At 36.4% G+C, this 21621-nt stretch overlaps 1 protein-coding gene and 1 long non-coding RNA gene across 19 annotated transcripts in view; one reads left to right on the plus strand and one right to left on the minus strand.

Annotated features, from left to right (window-relative positions):
* TBC1D4 (TBC1 domain family member 4) overlaps window positions 1-21621 on the minus strand; it is a 175935-nt gene that overhangs the window by 70585 nt on the left and 83729 nt on the right. Inside the window, exon 1 of one of the 18 annotated variants that reach the window (XM_070239879.1) lies at window positions 600-781. The exons of 16 other annotated variants lie outside the window; for them this stretch is intronic. The gene's annotated coding sequence lies outside the window, so the exon portion shown is untranslated. Of the gene's footprint in view, window positions 1-599; window positions 782-21621 lie in introns of those variants that run through there. One more of the 18 variants, XM_070239872.1, reaches the window with a different exon arrangement.
* On the plus strand, window positions 3563-10581 carry LOC138918417 (uncharacterized). The gene is made up of 3 exons (XR_011427833.1): window positions 3563-3721; window positions 5010-5069; window positions 9518-10581. It is a non-coding gene; the product is annotated as an uncharacterized lncRNA (long non-coding RNA).

Here is a 21621-nt window from a genome sequence, read left to right on the forward strand (position 1 = left end):
TCCTGCATCCTAGAGTTTCCTCACCAGTAAAGCGGGGGACCAGATAGATGGTCAATAAGATCCTACCTAGATCCAAATTTCTACGCGTTTACTTGTGCATTAGTGTCAATACAGGAGTAAGATAACATACATTAAAACAAGATGGAAAATCATCTCTATTATTAAGCCAGAAATATTATGTCACTGAAATTATTCATTTCCATTAACACACAATAATCAATTCAACAAGCGATAAAATGAACGAGGCTTTTTCAAATGCCTCATGATATTTGGAAAAAGCACAGTGCCCCCTTTAGCTACTATTTTGTCGTTACACCTTCAGTGATCTCACTGAAATCATTTAGATTCAAGTATCAAAATTCAGACATTAAAGTAATTCCTCACTCTAGAGTCTGAGAAAAAAAGATTACCACTACATCCCCAGAGGTCATGCTGTTGCTTCTCATTAATTATCATAATTAGTTATCCCCACTCCAAGAAATCCAATGATATTGTAAAAATTACACTTGACTTCAAAAGAAAACAAATTCTACAACTAGCACACATTGATGTTTCACAGGAGAAAAATCTGGATAGTAAAAAGCACTAAGGAAAGATACCTTTGTCAGGAAGCCAGTTGAAAACTGGAGTCGTTCTCCAAGTGTACTGAATATACGTCAGTATTAGCCCTTTGTCGCACTGAAGAAACTCTCCTTCTTTCTAGATAAGCCAGCATTAGTTTCGTTGTATTGTTAAAGTCCACGTTATCACCATGCAGCCAATTATAAAACTTCCCAGGAATAACCGTTACTATTCAAGAGTAAAGTATTTCCTGACTCTGCAATCAGGAAATCCACTGACTGCTCAGGACTGAAGAGCAGAAGCTTCAGCTTTCTTTAAAAAAAAAGCGTTTTAAATTTGCCACCATTGTCTTTCTTACACTGTTTAAATAATCGCAAGTCTCTGAGGCTTATTAATTATGAAGATAAGAGGAGATTAATCTATACTACAATGTCTTTCTTCTTCATAGAGTTCATTGATAAATAGATGACCACAGCAAACACTTAAAAATGGATACAAATATGAATGTGAGAATAAGCTTCTTAAAGAAAAAGAAACGGGTAAATTCTTTTACAATTGATATGAGCTTAACTGCTTGATTCGTTATTAATCTTTTTATAATAATTATAGTAGGCACAGCAAGATTTAGATAAGTACAAAAAAAGAGGGAAAGGTATAAAAAGAAGTTGAGGAAAAATACTAGGAAACATTTCAAGTAAACTGAAAAAACTGCCTAATGAGAACAATTTAAACTAGTCAATCAAAGAGAGACGGTAGGGAAAAGAAACATATTTGTTCTGGAAGTCATATATGCCTTTAGGGGACAGGTAGATTTCCTTTCTAATTCTGTTTTACTTATAAAACGATTAAGATTAGCTCAGCATTTTGAGAAAAGATTAATTCAGTCATTTGATGTTATAATTTCTATTTGGCTTTTAAAATCTCACCTTCAAACAACGGAAAATGATCGGAAGGTATCTACGTGCCATGAAAAAGTTCACTTATATCAAGGAAACACTAACCATTACCTGAGAACCTATGAGGTTTTTCCAGACCCAGTTATTCTAGAAGCATATTCAATTCGTGTTGTCTTTTTAAAGATTTTTTTAATATCAATAAGAAATAAAACTGATTTTTTTTTTTAAAGATTGGGACCTGAGCTAACATCTGTTGCCAGTCTTTTTTTTTTTTCTTCTTCTTCTTCTTCTTCTCACCAAAGCCCCCCAGTACATAGTTGTATATTCCAGTTGTGAGTGCCTCTGGCTCTGCTATGTGGGACGCCACCTCAGCATGGCTTGATGAGCGGTGCCAAGTCTGCGCCCAGGATCTGAACCGGGAAAGCCCTGGGTGGCCAAAGAGGAGCACGCAAACTTCACCACTCAGCCACAGGGCCAGCCCCAAAACTGATTTTTAAACCATTTTAACATGTATCCAAAAGTACTTCAGCTATTCTTTATATCTTTGTATTATTTTTTGTAATACTTTGTATTATTATTTTAAGATAAATTTTGCACAGTTAAAAGAAGTCTAATTATTACTAGGTCCAGATTCAAAATCCACTAGAGTGATAGAGTGATTTTAAAATCACAAAATTTTAAAACTAAACGTGCCCTTATGAAATCACTGGTCTGCACAGATGTGGAAACAAACTGTTTACATCCAAAGTTAAACCAAAAAAGAAGAAAATAATGAGATTACGAGAAACGAGACTATTTGGGGCAAAAAAAATCACAGTATCTTTGCAATTTACAGTGCGGTCATACAAGTTGTGTGGTTTTTGAGTCTTGGGCTTCAGCCAAGACAGTTTCCTCTCAGCCCAGGCTTTAGTTCTTAGATATTCTCAGCCAGCCACTTTGCTCCAAACTCATTTTTGACTCAGCTCTTCTCTAACTGCTGCTTTCTTGGTGGCCTCTGAGTTACCTCCGGCATCAGAGAGAGAAATCCCTTAAACCTTTCTACTAAGTTCTCCCCTCCCACTCTGTCACACTGCTCATATCGTTGGATTCCTTCTCTGGAAGATATGATTTGTGCCTTTATGGCCTTTACAGATTTGCAAAAGTGATCAGATATAAAATATACGGGGGTAACCCACAGAAAAAACCCAGGGAATCATGTGATTTGATTACGAGAACGGAATGTCCTGAGTAGCGGCTAAGTTCAGTGCTAGAGGAAAATATGAATGTCCCGAGATAGAAGATGGGGTAGGAGATAAGAAGCCAGATAGTGAAGGATAGGCAAAGACGGCCTTTTCAAATACCCTTTCAAAAGCAAAATCATTAGTTTAAAAGTGGATTAGTCCACAGCATGGTATATTAGAAAAGTACATAACATGCAGTTAGAGACTTTGAGTTTAAAGCCCCATTTCAATATCTATTATTGTCTGTAGAAAAGAAAGTATACCCTTCTCAGCCTGCAAAATGGGAATCAAGATGTTTATTTCAGAGGTAAGCTGGGAAAATTAAATTAAGTGTGCAAATGTGCCCGACACCATGCCGAGACAGTGAAAGCATTCAATAATGTTTAATTCAAGCCAAAATCTAAGTCTGATTTGTATTGTATAAGGAGATGAAAGAAGTGAGAAGCTGCTGCTAAATAAAACAATGCCGGCTTCATAACATTTAAAGTATAGTTGGAGGGGGTGTAATAAATAAGTAAAACAAAAGGACTTTAGATAGCGAAAATTGCCAATGAGAAAAATAATGCAGGGAAGGGGGACAGGAAATTTGGATGGGGTGGCAGAATAATTGCAATTTTAGAGAAAGGACTGTCTATAAAATATTTGAGTAAAAAACTGAAGTCAGCAAGAAGGTGAGTCATAAAGATATCTGGAGAGGAACATTCCAGGCAGACAGAACACCAAGTACGAAGGCCTTGAAGCAGAAATTTGCCTGGCGTTCAGGGAACTTTGAGGAGCCAGTGTGGCTGGATGCGAGTAAGTGAGCGAGAGATTATGGAAGAGGCCACTGTGGGGACTATGTAAATCATGCAGAGCCTTGAAAGGACTTTGGCTTTTACTCTCAGTGAGACGGAAAGGCACTGCAGAGTGCTGAGTTATGTGTTTAGAGGGCCCCTTTGCCTGCTGTGTGGAGAAAAGATGGCAAGAGTGATGGGGCAGGAGCCTACTACACCCAGTCAGGGCGAGCCAACGGTGGTTCACACAGGAGCAACAGCAATGGAATTGGTAAGAAGCTGCAGGCTTCTGGGTAAAATTTTAAAAGCACAGTCAACATGATCTGTTGATGGATCTAATGTGGGCTGTATGAGAAGGAGAGGAGGCATGGATGAACTTTGTGGGTTTTGGCCAGAGGAACTAGAAACATAAAGCTGAGAAACAGGTTGGGGGAGGTAGTGGCTTAAGAGAGCAGGAGCTTAGATTTGGACATGTTAATTTTGAGAAGCTAATAGACACGGAAGGGGAGATCTCAGTAGGCAGCTGAATACACATGTCTAGAGCTCAGGGGAGAGGACAAAGCTGAGATAGAAAAAATGGAAGGTATTAGCATATAGATGGCATTTAAAGCCATGAGATTAGATGAGTTCATCAAGAGAGTGAGTATAGAAGACAGAGAGTGAGCAAGCGAGAAAATATGAGAGAGAGAGCCCACAAGCTAGCTAGGCAGAGAGAAATTTCTCCAGGGACCAAGGAGTGAGGCAGACAATGATTAGAGTTTGGCAGATGGAGAGATAAGAGCAAAGAAAAACACAGCAAGAGCCAGGGGTAAAACCAGGTGAGAATGGTATCCTGAAGCCAAGTAAGAAAGGTTTCCAAGAAGGAGGGAGTCATCAGTATGAGATCATAGGTGACTTTGACAAGAAAAGTACTGATGGGGGCTTAGAGCAAAAGCCTTACTGGAGTAGGTTCAAAAGAAAATTTCAGGAATGAAATCCAAACAATAGGTACAGACACTCTATTAGGGCAGCAGCTGGAGGTTCAAGTGAGTCAAAAGTGAATTCTCTCACTGATGGAAGAAATGACACCTTCCAAGAGAGTATCCAATAGAGAAGGGGAAATTGATGATCTACAGAAAGAGGGTAGAATTGCTGGCAATGTCCTTAAGTAGGCAAGAGGAGACAGAATCTAGGCACAGTGGAAAAGTCTGAAACTGACCCAGGGGTATGGACAGTTCATCTCAAAGGGAAAGGCAGAATATAAAGGCATAGAGGCAGGAAGACGTGGTGGTGGGAGTCTGCAGAATTTCTCCTCCGACTGCTTTAATTTCCTTCGTAAAGTAGAAAGCATGCTCATCAGTTGACGGGAGCATGGGGAAGAAGATCTAAGAGTATTGGATAGTGAACATTTCATTTAATTCAAGGCTGACTATAGGCAGAATTTTGAAGTGAAGTTACCTTCAGAATACTCAGGCTACCCTTTCTGTGCCCTGATGGTGTGGAAATGTGACCCTTGCAACACTTAATGGAGAAATTTGCATTTTAATCTAAGATTTAACTTGCGAATTCAAATATTTTAGGTGAAACTTGGGAATCAGTCAATAACTAGAAGAGAGGTTTTGAACTTGAAATGAAACCATGTAAGTAAACTGCTTTATTTGCCTAGTATGAGATTGGGAGCTACCCCATAGAAGTAATATTTATATAAGGAATAAATTTTGGAAAAAGTCTGCATGTAGTTAGGCAAAAAAAAAAATATATATATATATATATGGTGCTGTACCTTATCAAAATAAGAATAACGCAGTTTGATTATAAAGTATTTGTGTCACCTGTGAAAAATAATTCTACAATTCTTCTATTAGATATGGATATTGATATAAACATGACCAAAAAGATGAAATAAGCCAAATCATCAACCCCCAAAAATCAAACTTCTTATTGACGAGTAATCAAGAAAGTTAATCTTCCAATTTCTAACTGTAATAACACAGAATAGGAGCATCTAAGAAACACCCCAGAAAAGTTGTAATTTGTTCATTTATGCTGGCATTGTGAAACCCATAGTTTCAAAGGCAGCATATCCCTCTATCCAACCACAAAGCACTTTAAAATATCAAACTGCTACCTGTTTATTCAAGAGGAGGCTTTTTATTCATGAGATTAGTCCTATTAATTGCTTCATGCTCACATTTTTAAAAATATACGGTTAAAAATCAGTAACCCTCTAGCCAGGCTAAGAAAAAAAGAAAGAGGACACAAATTACTAATATCAGAAATTAAAGAGGGGATATCACTACAGATCTCACAGAAATTAAAAGGATAATAAAAGAATACTATGAACCACTTTATGCCCAGAAATTTAAGAGCCTAAATGTAATAGACCAATCCCTTGAATGACACAATCTGCCAAAACTCACACAACAAGAAATACACAATCTGAATAGGCTTTTATCTATAAAAGAAATTGAATCAATAATTAATAATCTTCTAAAACAGTAAGCACTAGGCCCAGATAACCCATCTGATGAATTATATCAAACATTTAAGGAAGAAATTATACCAACTTTCTACAGTCTCTTTCAGAGGACAGAAGCAGAAAAAGTACTTCGTAACTCATTCTGTGAGGCCAGCATTACCTTAATACCAAAACCAGACAAAGACATTACTAGAAAACTACAGACCAACATCTCTCATAAACATAGACACAAAAATCCTCGAAAATATTAGCAAACCAAATCCGAAAATACATTAAAAGAATTCTCCACCAAGACCAAGTGGGATTTATCCCAGGTATGCAAGGCTGACTCAACATTTGAAAATCAATTAATGTAATCCATCACATCAACAGACTAAAAGAGAAGAATTACATAATTATATCAGTAGATGGAAAAAAGCATTTGACAAAATTAAACACCCATTCATGATAACAACACCCAGTAAACTAGGAATAGAGGGGAACTTCCTCAACTTGATAGAGACTATCTACAAAAAACCTGCAGCTAACATCACACTTAATGGTGAGAAACTCAAAAGCTTTCCACGAAGATCAGACACAAGACACAGACGGCCCCTCTCACCACTCCTTTTCAACATCATACTGGAAGTCTTTGCTAATGTAATAAGGCAATAAAAGGAAACAAAAAGTATACAGATTGAGAACAAAGAAATAAAAATGTCTTATTCACAGATGACATTGTCTATGTAGAAAATCCAAAAGAATTAAAATATAAACAAACAAAAAAACTCCTGGAACTAATCAGCAATTATAGCAAGGTTGCAGGATACAAAGTTATTACACAAAAGTCAATTGCTTTCCTATATGCCAGCAATGAACAAGTGGAATTTGAAATTAAAAACACAATATCATTTACATTAGCACTCCCCAAAATGAAATACTTAGATATAAATTTAACAAAATGTGTACAAGGTCTGTATGAGGAAAACTACAAAACTGATGAACATAAGCAAAGAAAAACTAAATAAATGGAGAGATATTCCACGTTCATGGATAGAAGGACTCAATATTGTCCAGATATCAGTTCTCCTCAACTTCATCTATAGAGTCAAAGCAATTCCAATCAAAATCTCAGCAAGTTATTTTGTGGATACCTACAAACTGATTCTAAAGTTTATATGGAGAGGAAAACAACCCAGAAAAGCTGACACAATTTGAAGGAGAGCAAAGTTGGAAAACTAACACTACCTGACTTCAAGATTTACTAGAAAGCTACAGTAATCAAGACGTTGTGCTATTGGTGAAAGAACAGACTAATAGATCAATGGAACAGAATAAACAGCCCAAAAATAGACCCACATAAATATACTCAACTGATCTTTGACAAAAGAGCAAAGACAATACAATGGAGCAAAGACAGTCTCTTCAACAAATGGTGCTGGAATAACTGGACATCCACATACAAAACAATGAATCTAGACACAGACCTTACACCCTTTAAAAAAATTAACTCAAAATGGATTATAGACCTAAATGGAAAATGGAAAACTATAAAACTCCTAGAAGATAACAGGAGAAAACCCAGATGACCTTGGGTATAATGATGCCTTTTTAGACACAACACCAAAGACATGATCCATGAAAGAAATAATTGATAACCTGGACTTCATTAAAATTAAAAACTTCTGTTCTGCAAAAGACAGTATCCAGAGAATTAGAAGACAAGCCATAGACTGGGAGAAAATATTTGTTATCCAAAACATAACAAAGAACTTTTAAAACTCAATAAGAAAACAAACAACCTGATTAAAAAAATGGGCCAACGACCTCAACAGACACCTCACCAAGGAACATGTACAGATGGCTAATAAGCATAGGAAAAGACACTCCACATCATACATCCTAAGGGAAATGCAAATTAAAACAACAATGAGATACCACTACACACCTATTAGAACAGCCAAAATCTTGAACACTGCCAACATCAAATGCTGACAAGGATGTAGAGCAACAGGAACTTTCACACATTACTGGCAGGAATGCAAAATAGTACAGCCACTTTGGAAGATGGTTTGGTGGTTTCTTACAAAACTAAACGTACTCTTACTATATGATACAGCAATCACATTCCTTGGTATTAACTCCAAGGATCTGAAAACATATCCACACAAAAACCTGCACAGAGATATTTATAGAAGTTCTATTCATTGCCAAAACTTGGAACCACCAAGATGTCCTTCAGGACATGAAGAGACAAACTGTAGTATATCCAGACAATGGGACATTATTGAGTGCTAAAAAAGAAATGAGCTATAGGGCCATGAAAAGACATGGAGGAAGCTCAAATGTATATTAATAAGTGAAAGAAGCCAATAAGAAAAGACTTCATACTGTAGGATTCCAACTATATGACATTCTGGAAAACGCAAAACTACGGAGAAAATAAAAAGACCATTGGTTGCCAGGGGTGAAGGGGTAAGAGAGATGGATAACTAGGTAGAGCACAGGGAATTTTAGGGCAGCGAAAATACTCTGCACGGATATGATGGATATATGTCATTATAAGTTTGTCCAAACCCAGAGAATGTACAACACCAAGAGAGAACCCTAAGGTAAACGAGAGACTTTGGGTGATTATGATGTGTCAATGTAAGGTTCATCCTTGGTAACAAATGCACAGTTCTCATGAGTCATGCTGGTAATGGGGGAGGCTATGCACGTGTCGGGCAGAGTTCTATGAAAATCTCTGTATCTTCCTCTCAATTTTGTTGTGAACCCTACATTGCTTTAAAAAAAAATCACTAAAAAAAAGTATAGTTCAAAACGATTTGTATTTACTACAACAGACACTAGAGGGAGCTTTCCCACATAACTAGTTTACCTAACCAAAAAAAGAACATCAAAAGTGTTTTTACAATACTGAAAAAATGCCACTGTTTATAAAATATTATTACTACTGCTCTGATTTTAGACTTATAAAATTAATCACTGGCAAGTAAGTTAGCCGAAATTTTAACTGACTAGACAAGTTTGGCAATAAAATTAATGTTAATGAAGTTAGACTGAAAAAATTAGAGTATATTAAAATCAGTATATCAAAACTAGTATCTTAAAATCTTGAGAACATTTAATCTGTTAGATATTTTCAAACAGGATGCAATAAATATAATAAGAAAGACAAGTCTTGGACCTTTACCATGATACCATTAAAGTATAAAGTCATCCAAATAAACAGCTAAAACTGGACACTTAATAAGTAATTTTAACTTATGAAATGTCTGAACTCCTGAGAGGAGAACTCTTTAAGCAAGGCTTAGTTGTGAAATGGAATGGGCCTTGGGAAAAGAGGCCGCTGAGCGAAGGCTGAGCCCAGAGGGACCTGGACATGACACACTCTGGCTAAGATCAGTAGATAAAGCTGTAATATTATCAGGAAGCAAAAACACCATGGATTTCTCAGAAACCTATTTTTGTCCTGGCCTTCGTATTACTTCAGATATTTATACCACCCCAACAGATTTTTCACCCTGCAAATGAAAATAATATGACATTCTTGAACCTTTATTCAAAGACAACAATTACTTGCACACATTACCATTAACTACTAAATATGAGTATTTATTGGTTTAGATCTCCCTTCTTCAAAGAAGAAAAGTCCTAACTGCCTGCTACCCAAGGATAAAAAGGAACACACACATTCGTCTCTCTCCAAAATTAGGCTGGAAGGAAGGCAACAGCCAGCAACCAGATGCCTAGCCTCTGACCTGGATTTGCACTTTCCGTGGGTGAAGGAAAAGCACTGTCTCCACATAGTGACGACTCAGAGAAGAGCTCTAGACTGCACTATATTCACCCCTCACAGTGGAATTAAACTCCTGCAAACAGCACAAGTCATAATCGTGCCCGATTCAGCTGCTCCCAGTGAAATGAAAAATTAGTACCATGAAATCTCGCAGCAACACTTGTCTTTCTAGCTCATTCCTTCTTCCTGTTTGCAACTAGGATGAACGTTCCCTAGAAGTTTCTGATCAGAAAGACTATTTTCAGAGCTGATACTGGCTGTCTGAAGACATTCTTCTTTGTTCATTAGTATCAAAGGCCCCCTCCTCCCCTTCTCCTGTGTGGTCTGGCTAAATGATACCAAGGGAAAGCATATAATGATTTAGGTGATTCAAACAACCTCATTTGCCTGTCATCTTTAATTACAGAGAAGAAGGAAAAGCTTGAGCCTTTCAGAGACATGGAGTACAAATATATTCCTTCTTTGCACTTCACAGACATCTGACTTGAAACCAGATTAATGAATATAGTACTTCCAAAGCAATAAACTTCTACCTTTGAAGTCTCTGAAATGCCATTATATTGCTTGAAAGCCATCTGGAAGAGGGCACTGTCATGACTAGTCTTTGCCCAGCCATAACGGGCCCTATGCACCCTTGGATGTGCCCTGTGGACAGATATCTCCTTTCCCCTTCAAGAGAACTCGATCTCATGACACTATTACCTTTCAATTAATTGATCTTTCATGATTTGTTAAGATTTCAAGTAAACTTTGGTAACTCCATATACCAAAGCCCCCCCAAAGTATTTTTACTTATCAAATTTTATGTATGTCAAACATTTAACTGCCAAATTTTAATTCCTTGAAGGAAACTCTCATGTTAAAATTTTAAATAAAATGTGTGGCACTGAAATATTTTTCATGATGTAAATGTTTTTCATGATGTAATAGTCATAATGTTCTAACACCAAAAATGTTTCCTCATATCTATATTAAAAGGATTAATGATCACAGCAATGCTTCAATGCTGACATTACAATCAACATGACTGAAGATCAAGGAAATTAAGGAAATCTGTTCAGTGGCTACTAATAATTAGCCTGTACAGTATGACGTGACTAGAATTCATTTTCATTAAGATTTCCAAACAAGGGATCTATCTGAGCTGCATCTTGCCAAAATTCACAACTTCAAAGACAGAAAGCAAATTCAAAGCAAACTAGCAGCCCTTGTATTTTTCATATATGGACTTCTTTCAAGAAAGAATCTGATTCTTATTGTTAATCATTTATAAATGACTTATCAACTGAAATAGGCATTGTTTTATTTAAATAATACCCACCTTAATTTAGAACAAACAGTTTTAGTGAATGCTGCCAATCCTTGCACCCTCCCCAGCCCTATCTCCCAACCCCCTACAAAGTAGGCCACAATGAAAGGCTGGACCAGTGACAGATACAGAGATGGGCATGTGACCCAAGCCAGTCAATCTGAGTTGCTCCCTAATATTTTCCAAACAGAAGATGAGACACAGCTGTTTTCTATCTGAAGCCTCAAGCTGTTGAGGAAGTTAGTCTGGCATCACAGATAGCCATCTCCCTTCTCTGGAGAAAGCCAGTCTAGAGTAACACAAAATGAAACCTAAAGAAAAAGAGAATTAAAACCAACATAATGGAGAGAAAGAGTCCTAGTGGAGGTCAGGTCTCTGGTTGTAGACATCCTTAGAAGTGTGATTCATGAGCTCTTGGGCTCCTCCAATTCTGGGGGTCACTCAGAATCCTTTCATATGGGTGGCAGTTCTCACTCTTGTCTCTGAGAGTCCTAACTACTATAAAAGTCTGAGAATCATTGGGATTGATTCACCTGCTATGACTGAAACCCAAACTAGCAATTGGGTACACAAAACAGAAGTTTATTTCCCTCTCACACTGAAGTCCAGTTTGGGGTACAGGGCTATTTTGGCATTCCATTGTGACGTTAAATATCAAAGACTCGAGCTCCATCTGTCTTCTTCTTCTGCCTTTCGGGAGTCAACTGCATGGTCCAAAATATTGGCTACTGTATTCCAAACAGCAGGATGTGAAGAAAGAATGAGTAAAGAGAAAAAGAGAACAAACACACACACATACACACAAACAATGGACACTCTCTTTCTTAAGGAAGCTGTCACACGAAAAATCTACTTACACTCCACTGGCCAGAACTGGAGGAATTACTAGCAGCAAGAGAAGCTAAGAAATGTAGTCCTGACTCTGCGTGGCCACGTACCTAGTTTAAAATTCTATTACTAAAGAAGGGAGAACAGACATCAGGCACAACTTGCATTCCTTTCATAATTGTCAATGATCCATCAGAGAAAAGGCATCAGTCAAAGCTCTTCAACTAAGAAAAACTAGGGATAGATATAAATCAGAGGATTTAAATCACGTAGTCATTCTAAAAAGGAAGGACTCACGTCAAACCTAAAGAAATACGTATTTTAGATAAGACTAGACTAGGTGTTCCAAAACTTTCCCAAATTGAAGAAGCATTTCCCAAATGGTCAAGACAGACATGGGACTATTGCTTCTCACTCAAAGATAATAAAACATTTCTGATGGTAACACCAGTGAGCTACATCCACTGTCATCACTGAAATTTCTAAATATCTTTCCAAATAGAACCATGTTAGTCTGGTGGTCTTTAAGTAAACTTTTACATTTCTATAGAGATAGCAATGGCGCAGCAACCCACAAGTAACTCACAAATAAAACTTATTTCAACTTGTAATATGCCCCTGCCCATATTATTCTGGTGCAGTCACGAAGCAACGAGACTGGCTAACAAATACAATTAACGTAAATTAAATTCTTAATTATGTTTCATCTTGGGAAATATAGATTCAATTCATTCCAATAGGCCAAGCACAGGGAACATTATGACCTGTTAAACTGGCATCTATCTTATTACAAGAATTTACTAAGCAGCCGAGGGTTAACTGCGCTGTCTGGAACTTCTCATTTTAATCATTTGGGGTGGGTATTATATATGTCTCTGTCTTCATAAACAGCATCTACTAGGTGTAATGTAAATGTTTCAGTCTGATGTAAAGTGTGACCATACCTTCAATGTAACACAGTAAGGTCCTTCTGTTTCTAGCCCTCTACTAAATAAATATCAAAAGCTATTTGCATGACAGAGTGGAGAACCTTCAACTTCAAACAGAGTGAGGCAGTTAAATGTCAAATATGCCCCACGTTATCTCCAGGAAATACACTGTTTATGAGAGCTGGAGCACTACAAGAATAACTGCTATGGCCATCTGCTTGCTTACTCTTGTAGACTTTGTTCTCCAAAACTACAGAAGGAGAGGTCTGACATACAAATTACTTTCTGAATTCTTTACTAACACCTTGCTTGTTTCTAGAAGAAAATATCTCAGCAATTTTCTTTAATGCTCTTTTCAAAATGGCCGTGAAAGCCAATGGGAACAAAAAGGCCCAGTTGCGACCAGATGCAAATAGCACTGTACTATCCCATGGGCATTGCAACTGCATCCTCAAACACAAATGAGCAAAAACAACGATATTCGTTTACTCTCCCACTATTCAAGTATGATTTCACTGACAAAGGCCAGTCAAAACTTGCAAAAACATTTTAACGATACTCTATTATATTTAAAAAACTATATAGATCAATTAAACCAGATAATAGAATTCACTTGGGAACTTGCTACAATGAATACATAAAAGTAGCATGCAACTATATATTAGTGACATGCAAAATATACTTCTAATTGATAGAAACCATTTAATGCCTTACGTTTCTCTTTTGAAATATAAAAATTCTATGATTTGGAGTCTTCATATCTTAAAAGTCTCAAAGCCATAAATTACAATTATTGTAATATGTTAAAAGAGTAGCCTATTAGTACTATGGTTATATCTAGGATTTTATTAGTGAAAAATCCATCAACATGATTTTACTTCTTATCTTTCATTCAACTTTAGCCTCTGTTTTCCATGCAATCCAACTTGTATAATAAACATTCGTCGATATAGTTTTTTATTTCATCTTACTAAAAAGTTGGTTAAAATTATTAAAAATTCTTCAAATGCACATTAATTCTATATTAAGAATCAGAAACTGTTTTCAAATAATTAGTATACAAAAATATTACAAAAATCAACTACACATTCCTATGTTGCTTACTCCCAATCTCTAGATTTTCATAAAACTTCATAGTCAGAAAAAGGAAATAAACAAAAAACATCACTGAATTACCTAAACAATGAAAGAAAACATTAAATGCTGAAAAAGATTCACAATGGGGATCAGTGATACAGCTAGAAATTCGGGGATGACAATGAAATTTTGTATTTTATTAACTAAACAAACTAATCAGATGTCCAGCTCTCCTTCACTGCGGGAGTTAACATAATGATGAAGGAAGAAGGTGCCAACAATAACAGCTGCTGAAGATTCTTGAGAGCCTGTGCTAAGACTTACATGCTTCATTCTCACAACTCTCCAAGATAGGCTCCATTGATCTCAATTGCAAAAATAAATTGGACTAGCTCCTTAATTTTTCTGTAAATCTAACCATGTTCTAAAAAATTGTCTCTTAAAAATAAATGGGAAAGGGGCTGGCTCCATGGACAAGTGGTTAAGTTCGCTCGCTCTGCGTCAGCAGCCAGGGGTTTTGCTGGTTCGAATCCTGGGCACGGACATGGGACTGCTCATGAAGCCATGCTGAGGCGGCATCCCACATGCTACAACTAGAAGGACCCACAACTAAAAAAAATATATACAATTATGTACCAGGGGGCTTTGGGGAGAAACAGTAAAAAAAATTTTTTTCAATTTTTTTAATTAAAAATAAAAAATAAATGGGAAAGTTGATGATCAGAGATACCACAAGAGTCTAGTTGTTTTCAGTTTAGAAGATTCTGATAAAAATGAATTTAAAGTTTAAGAGAATAATAAGTTTTTTAATACTCTCTAGAATTTCTACAGTACTTTTCAAAGCTTCATTTCTAAGCTTCTGCAAAACTTTCAAGATTCCCTATATGGCCCCCTTACTATTACTGATGCTGCCAGGGTAAACATTATTTAACAAGTCTTAGACTCTACTTTAAGGACAAAACAAATTAATTTAGGTTTTAAGAATACTTTTCAAAAAATATATAAACATCTCAATCATAGAACTCGATGACTGAATTTAACATCGGAAACCCTCACAAATATCCTCTATAAATTACTCTGTAAGTAAACAAGAAAATGAAAACCCAAAGAAGCTAAATGACTTGCTCAAAGTCACAAAGCTAAATTATTACTTGATTTACACTTATGTGAATTTTTATACACACACATAGTTTATCAGCATACATCTGTTTAAAGAAAGTAAATCTACAATGTTCGATGAAATCAACATCTTCAGTGCCAAATATCACTATGTATAAGTGTATATGCATTAGTGTAAACCAGCCATTTAGAGTCTGCCGACCTCACTAAATTTTCAGGAGGATGATGGCAGGAAGATGTCTATCTGGTTCATCACTGTGCACTCCATGCCTGCCACAGAGCCTAACACGAGTTCCGTACTCAATAAATATTTGATGACTGAATGAACGCTTTCAGAATTCAACAGCCTCTTAAGTAACATGAAATCTCATATATCAAAATGTCTATTTGACTTACATCTAGTACAAACACAGAACCTACTGAGATGTTGAGCAAAGAGTAAATACAAAAGACTTTTGACGGTTAATTGATATGAGAAGTCCTTGGGGCCTTATAGAGCCTCATTTCAGAAAATGATTCATCAGCTTCAGAGAGTATCCTTTTACTCTCCCAGGTCAAACAAAACTCCTAGGTCTAGTTGATCCAGTCAACTAAACACACATTTATCATTATTGATAAAATTAAGATACCCTAATGAAAGCTAGTGTTTAAGTGTATCAGTTTTGTTCATCTGACTCTTCTATTAAAAGGCAGATACTTTTTTTTTTCTTGAGGAAGATGAGCCCTGAGCTAACACCTGCCACCAATCCTCCTCTTTTTGCTGAGAAGACTGGCCCTGAGCTAACATACGTGCCCATCTTCCTCTACTTTATATGTGGGATGCCTACCACAGCATGGCTTGTCAAGCAGTGCCATGTCTGCACCCGGGATCCAAACCAGCAAACCCCGGGCTGCCGAAGCGGAATGTTCGAACCTAGCTGCTGCGCCACCAGGCCAGCCCCAAAAGGCAGACAGTTTTTAATCTGAGATATCTGTCTGTAAAGTGGTAATGAACTAGGTAAGTTAATTTTTTTAAATCTTCAAGGGATGTAACAGAATTTATAAACAATCAACTTTCCTGAATTCTTCAAGTAGAAATTATCTCCCTCCCACTGATGGTATAAAGTAGGCACTTAATAAATATTTACTGCATAAACTGCTAAAACATTTCATTTTAATCCTCATGGTACTTATTACATTCTGACTTGTACAAAATTTGTTTTCTTGCCTTGAGTCTCCTACGAGATTCTAAATTCCTTGCTTAGTACTCCTTCCAATCCCATATCTTTCCTGGGCACACAGTCTGTCACTTCCCTGAACTATTCTCTCATCCCCCGCTCTCCAGCTCTTAAACCATTTCTAAACTTATCTCCACTGAGCTAAGAGACTCCTTTCTGGACACCCCTGCAGCACTGCATCAAATCAACCTGACAGTAACTCTCCAGTTTCTCAAAACTGGAGACATGAGGAGATGAAGGCAAAAAAAAATAGTGAAAAAAAAAAAAAAAGATGCTACCCAAAAGGGAACCCAAAGATTTGAAAATTCAATTATAATAAAGATTTATTTACACAGATACCAGGTAAATGCTTTTCTTAGGATTAACCTATGTGTTTGTGCACGGATTTAGAAAAAAGAATTTGTGAAAGAGTATTCCTTCAACATTTCTGAAATAAACAAACAAAAATAATACTTAAATTAAAAAATAAAAAGTCAAGTATGGTTAAAAGAACCCAAGGAAAATCTTTCAGAAACTCCTTGCTTTTATTAAATATTCCTAAAAATTTTGATGACCTATAAATATTGGATAAACACATATGCTCTCTACTAGCCTAGTGAATAGACGTGAAGAACATAAAAACATCACTAAGGAATCTTCCATGCAAACTGCCTCCAAGGCATATCAGTAGATGGTAAGATGTCCTCAGAACAGGGAACACGTGAGATGAAGAACAAAGCCACTGCTCTTCAGCCTGAGAGGCCCTTTTGCGCACGGTTTTCCCTGGTTAAGACGATTCCCCTCAGGGAAATTTCCCTCCACAGCTCTTTCCAACTGGTGCCCTACTCAAGAGCCCAGTAACAGCTCCAGGCCCCTCCAAATCACCCACAGCACCCAGTGCTTCCCTCAAGCACATTTAATACACCATATTGGGTCACCCGATGGCGTCTGTGTCTCCCACAGATGTGTCTCGTGCCTTTTTCTCTATCCCTAGCACAAGGCCTAGCATATATGGTTCACACTCCATATATGTTTGCAAAATCAATGAGCAAACAAATAATCAAAGAGAAAATAGTGGTTCTACCCACCTTCCTAGATCAGAATACTAAACAGATTCTTGCTTCAACCCAGTGTTTTCATTTGGGAAAATAGTACTAGTCAAATTATGAATGCCACCTGAAAAGCAGGTGCCTGCTCTCCAAAGAAAAGCTGATAAGAGCCTTTGCAGAACCGTTGCTAACGTAAATACATGAACAATTTGCAAGTGAATATTTGGGAAAGTTAGCTCTTTGTAAATAACATTTGCTATGGACTGACTTTGTGCACTTTCTAGATAATAATAGCTAATATTTATGGAGTACTTGTAATGTGCCAGGCACTGTTCTAAATGCTTTATCTGTTTTATCTCCTTTAATCCTCACAACCATCCTCTGAGATAATTCTATTATTATCCTCATTTTGCAGATAAGAAACTGCCCTAGATTCTGCAGATTTACTTAACCCACCCACTAAATCATGTTAACTGAATCCAGAAAGTGAAGATGACAGTTCCCAATCTTGAGAGAAGGATGAGATCAAAGATTACGTAATTATACCAGAAACTAGACATCAAATACTGGGTTTCTGTGACGGTGTTTGCTTACGACTAACTGCATACACCATAAAGCCTCTACGTCCTGCTACGATCTTAAACAATTTACAGTATTTTTATAAACATCATCAGTATAATTCTATCTTACAAAGCTTATTCATAAATACTAGACAGAAAATAAAAGGATTAGTAAAGTTGTTAACATACGGCTACATTATCAAATATCCAATATCAGTATCTACCAATAACACCATCTTAAACACATTAAGATCAAACTAGCAGGTTAAGTGTTTGACAATGAATCTGGACCACAAACCATAACTATTATTTAGCACCTCCAATAAAGAATGCACTATAAGAACAGCTTTTATGAACACATTATACTCTTTTTCTATGGTTTCATACATTTTTATAAAAATCACACACGCTGTAAAATAATAAAATGTGGTTTTTACACTGCTTTGTTTTCTTTAATGATACATGCTCATTGCAAACCAATAAAATCATAAAAACAAATTCAAACAAGAAAATATTCAACAGAGATTACCACTACTGACATTTTAGTGAACACCCCTCCAGATATTTCTTATGCACATATAGTTAGCATAGGTATAAAATTTTGAATAAATAGGGTCATTCTAAACACAAAGTTTTGTGATCCCCCTCTGAGATGGAAAACATGGCTTAGGCACTTTGCCATCTCAATGATTATAAATCTTTATCATCATTTTTAAAATCCTTTCTAGAACAGTGATTCTCACTGCTTAAAATTGTGGAGAGACTTCTAAGAGCTTCTGTGTGTGTGATAATATCAATTAATATTTACCATTTTAGAAATTACAATTTAGAAAATTTTAAATATTTATTAATTCATTTAAAATAACAATAAATCATTACTTATTAACCTAAATGCTGCATTTTTATTAAAAAAATACAAAAGATTTTTGTGAGAAGATTGATACTGTTTTATATTTTTGTAAATCTCTTTAATGTCTGATTTAAGAGTGGGCAGCTGGATTCTTTTACCTGTTTCTGTATCCAGTCGGCTCAAGACGTTGCTTTAGTTGAAGTGTATGAAGAAAGTCCAGCCTCACACAAATATATATAAGTGGAAAAGGGATTTTAAGAGCCTTTCAGAAAATTGTGAATATTCTCTTTTGAAACTATCCTCCAATCCAACAAGTGATCATTTCTTGAACGTTTGTTACAATGTGAAACCTGAAACTCTATCAGTGAACTTACTATACTCTGATTAAAATCCATTTCTTCATCATGCGCTTTGAATGGATCATTCACCAATGCACGACTTCATTCATAACTCATGCATTGGTCTTTTGGGAAATAGTAGTTCACTGAGTTATACAAATGTTGACAGTGACACATATTATTAAATATCATCAAAATAACACATTTGTTAATATCACCACTAGTCCCATCAGAAATATTTAGTATTAGCAAGCTCACAGTGATAAATACAAGTTTTTCCAAAATTCTCAATACAGTTAGCTGTTTTCCTTGAAGTGGCAAGATCACTTTGTCCATTTTTGAGAAAACATCTGCCAAATACCCAGGACTGACTAACCATTTTTTGATGGGAGTCATTCTTTCAAGTAAAAATGGCGTTCCATGGAAAAAGTGACTAGTTACGCTCATAATTTGTATTAGTTTTCTGTTGCTGCCCCAACAAATTACCACAAACTTAATTTATGGCCTTACAGTTCTGCAGGTCAGAGGTCCAGTACGAGTCTCACCAGTGTAAAGTCACGGCGCTGGCAGACTGCGTTCCTTATTGGAGTCTCTAGGAGAGAATCCATTTCCTTATGGTGGTAGAACTGAGGACTGTTTTCTTTCTGGCTATCAGCTGAGGGCTGTTCCTAGCTTCTAGAGGGCATCTGCATTCCTTGGAATACAGCCCTTTCCTCCATCTACAAAGCCAACCAAAGTGGGTGAAGTCCTTCTCATATCACATCTCTATGACCTCTTCTGTCTTCCTCTTCCCCTTTTATAGACTCACGTGATTACGTTAGGCCACCTAGATTATCCAGGATAAGCTCCCCATCTCAAGATCTTTAACCTTAATCACATCTGGAAAGTCACTTTTGCCATGTAAGGTTAATATACTCACAGGTTCCTTGGATTATAGCATGGACATATTTAGTGCGCCATTATTCTGCCTACCACACAACTCATTCAATTGCACAAATGCTATTCCTCTAGACAACCACTGTATTTGCATACATAGTACCCATTTTGTCCCATATACTAGAAACATGTGTTCTCAAGGGTCAAAATTTAATAAACTGATTAATTTCTACTGATCCATCAAGGACATTCTTAAGTAGATATGGCGTTTCTTTTTTAAAACTGTTAGTTCTTAGTGGTGAAGAATACAGTAACTACTTGTAGAGTTTGGTACCACCATCTCGATCCGTGCTAAGGCACCAGCAGTTTTATTTACCATTGCTTTTGTACCAGCAGTACACATGTCAACATAGTGACAAGAACACATAACACCTTCACATTCTGATGAAAACAGTTGTGCTTAAGTATCTCACTTAAGTATCTCAGGAAACCCCAGACTTCTGCCACCATATTTGAGAACCATGGTGGTAGAGAATTCCACCAAGTCCACAGTAATAAAGTATTATAGCATTGACCTAAGTTATCTCCACTGCATTCAATTATCTGCTAAACCTATGGACATATAGGTTATCACCAAATTTTAATGCCTTCCAAAATTGTTCAAACTGGCTCTAATATCAGCTCTCCAATTTACTGGCTGTGTGGCCTTATACAAATTTATTATTAACTTCTCTAAAACTTTAGTCTTGTGTGTGTCTGTATAAAATGATTTAATGATACCTACTTCAAATGACTTGTAAGAGTGAAATAAGAGAGTATACATGCTTGGCATATAAGAAGTGCTCACTAAATGGTAGCCATTCTTGCTCACCACTTATTCTCAGTTCAAATATTTTCATATATTTTTTTACTTGACAGACAGAGTGCAATATTCCAGACTCCTCTTGTAAAACAGGTTGGCAATATGCTAACTTGAATCCTATCTTAATGACAGCTAGAACCATATGATGTATTGCCAGGAGGACTCACTCTACAGACTAGACGTGCTTCTGTCAGTTACCTACCCTGCAGCCACGTGAACTATAAACAACCTTGAAAGGAGATTTAGGAAACAGACAAAAGCATTAATCACATTATTTATGCTTCATATTAAACTTAAGTCACAATCACATCTGTTCCTATGTATTTTTATTTATTTCAGAGGCTTCAATTAGGGTTTTTTCTTTCTTGCTTGCTTCTTAGGAAAAGCACTGTATGTAAAAACACACTAGTTTGTAGAAAAGCTTAGTTTTTACCTCACTGCTGTATTTCCAGAGTTGGTTTTTATTTTTTTAATACTGTAGATTATGGCAGTTAGACTAAATAAACACTATAGAATTAAAAAATCATATTTTGACTAATTAAATCACTTCACAATTTTTAGGAAATCATGTGATCAATTCAGGCATAGCAATTGTTGCAATTTATAAACCCAATTTTAAAAATCCAATCAATTATGTTAAAATGAGATTGGCTTCTGAACACCAATTCTAGGCATCAAGACAATTGTGCCAGATATAGCCAAGGATCAGCAGAAAAAGTGGGCAGAAAAGGTCTGAAAGTTAACAATTAAAACACAGAAGACTGTGGGAAATTATCAGCAAATCAGAAGTCTGGGGTCCCAGAAGACACAGAAAGAATAAGTCCAGAAGACAAGCGATTAAGCTAAAAACTTAAAATGAAAAGGTCAAAACAGAGATTAAATGGAAAGCCAAGTCTCAATGGTCAAAAGGTCCAGTACCCAGGAGATCAGGTACAAGTC

The sequence above is a fragment of the Equus caballus genome, chromosome 17 (assembly GCF_041296265.1).
Source record: "Equus caballus isolate H_3958 breed thoroughbred chromosome 17, TB-T2T, whole genome shotgun sequence".
NCBI lineage: Eukaryota > Metazoa > Chordata > Mammalia > Perissodactyla > Equidae > Equus > Equus caballus.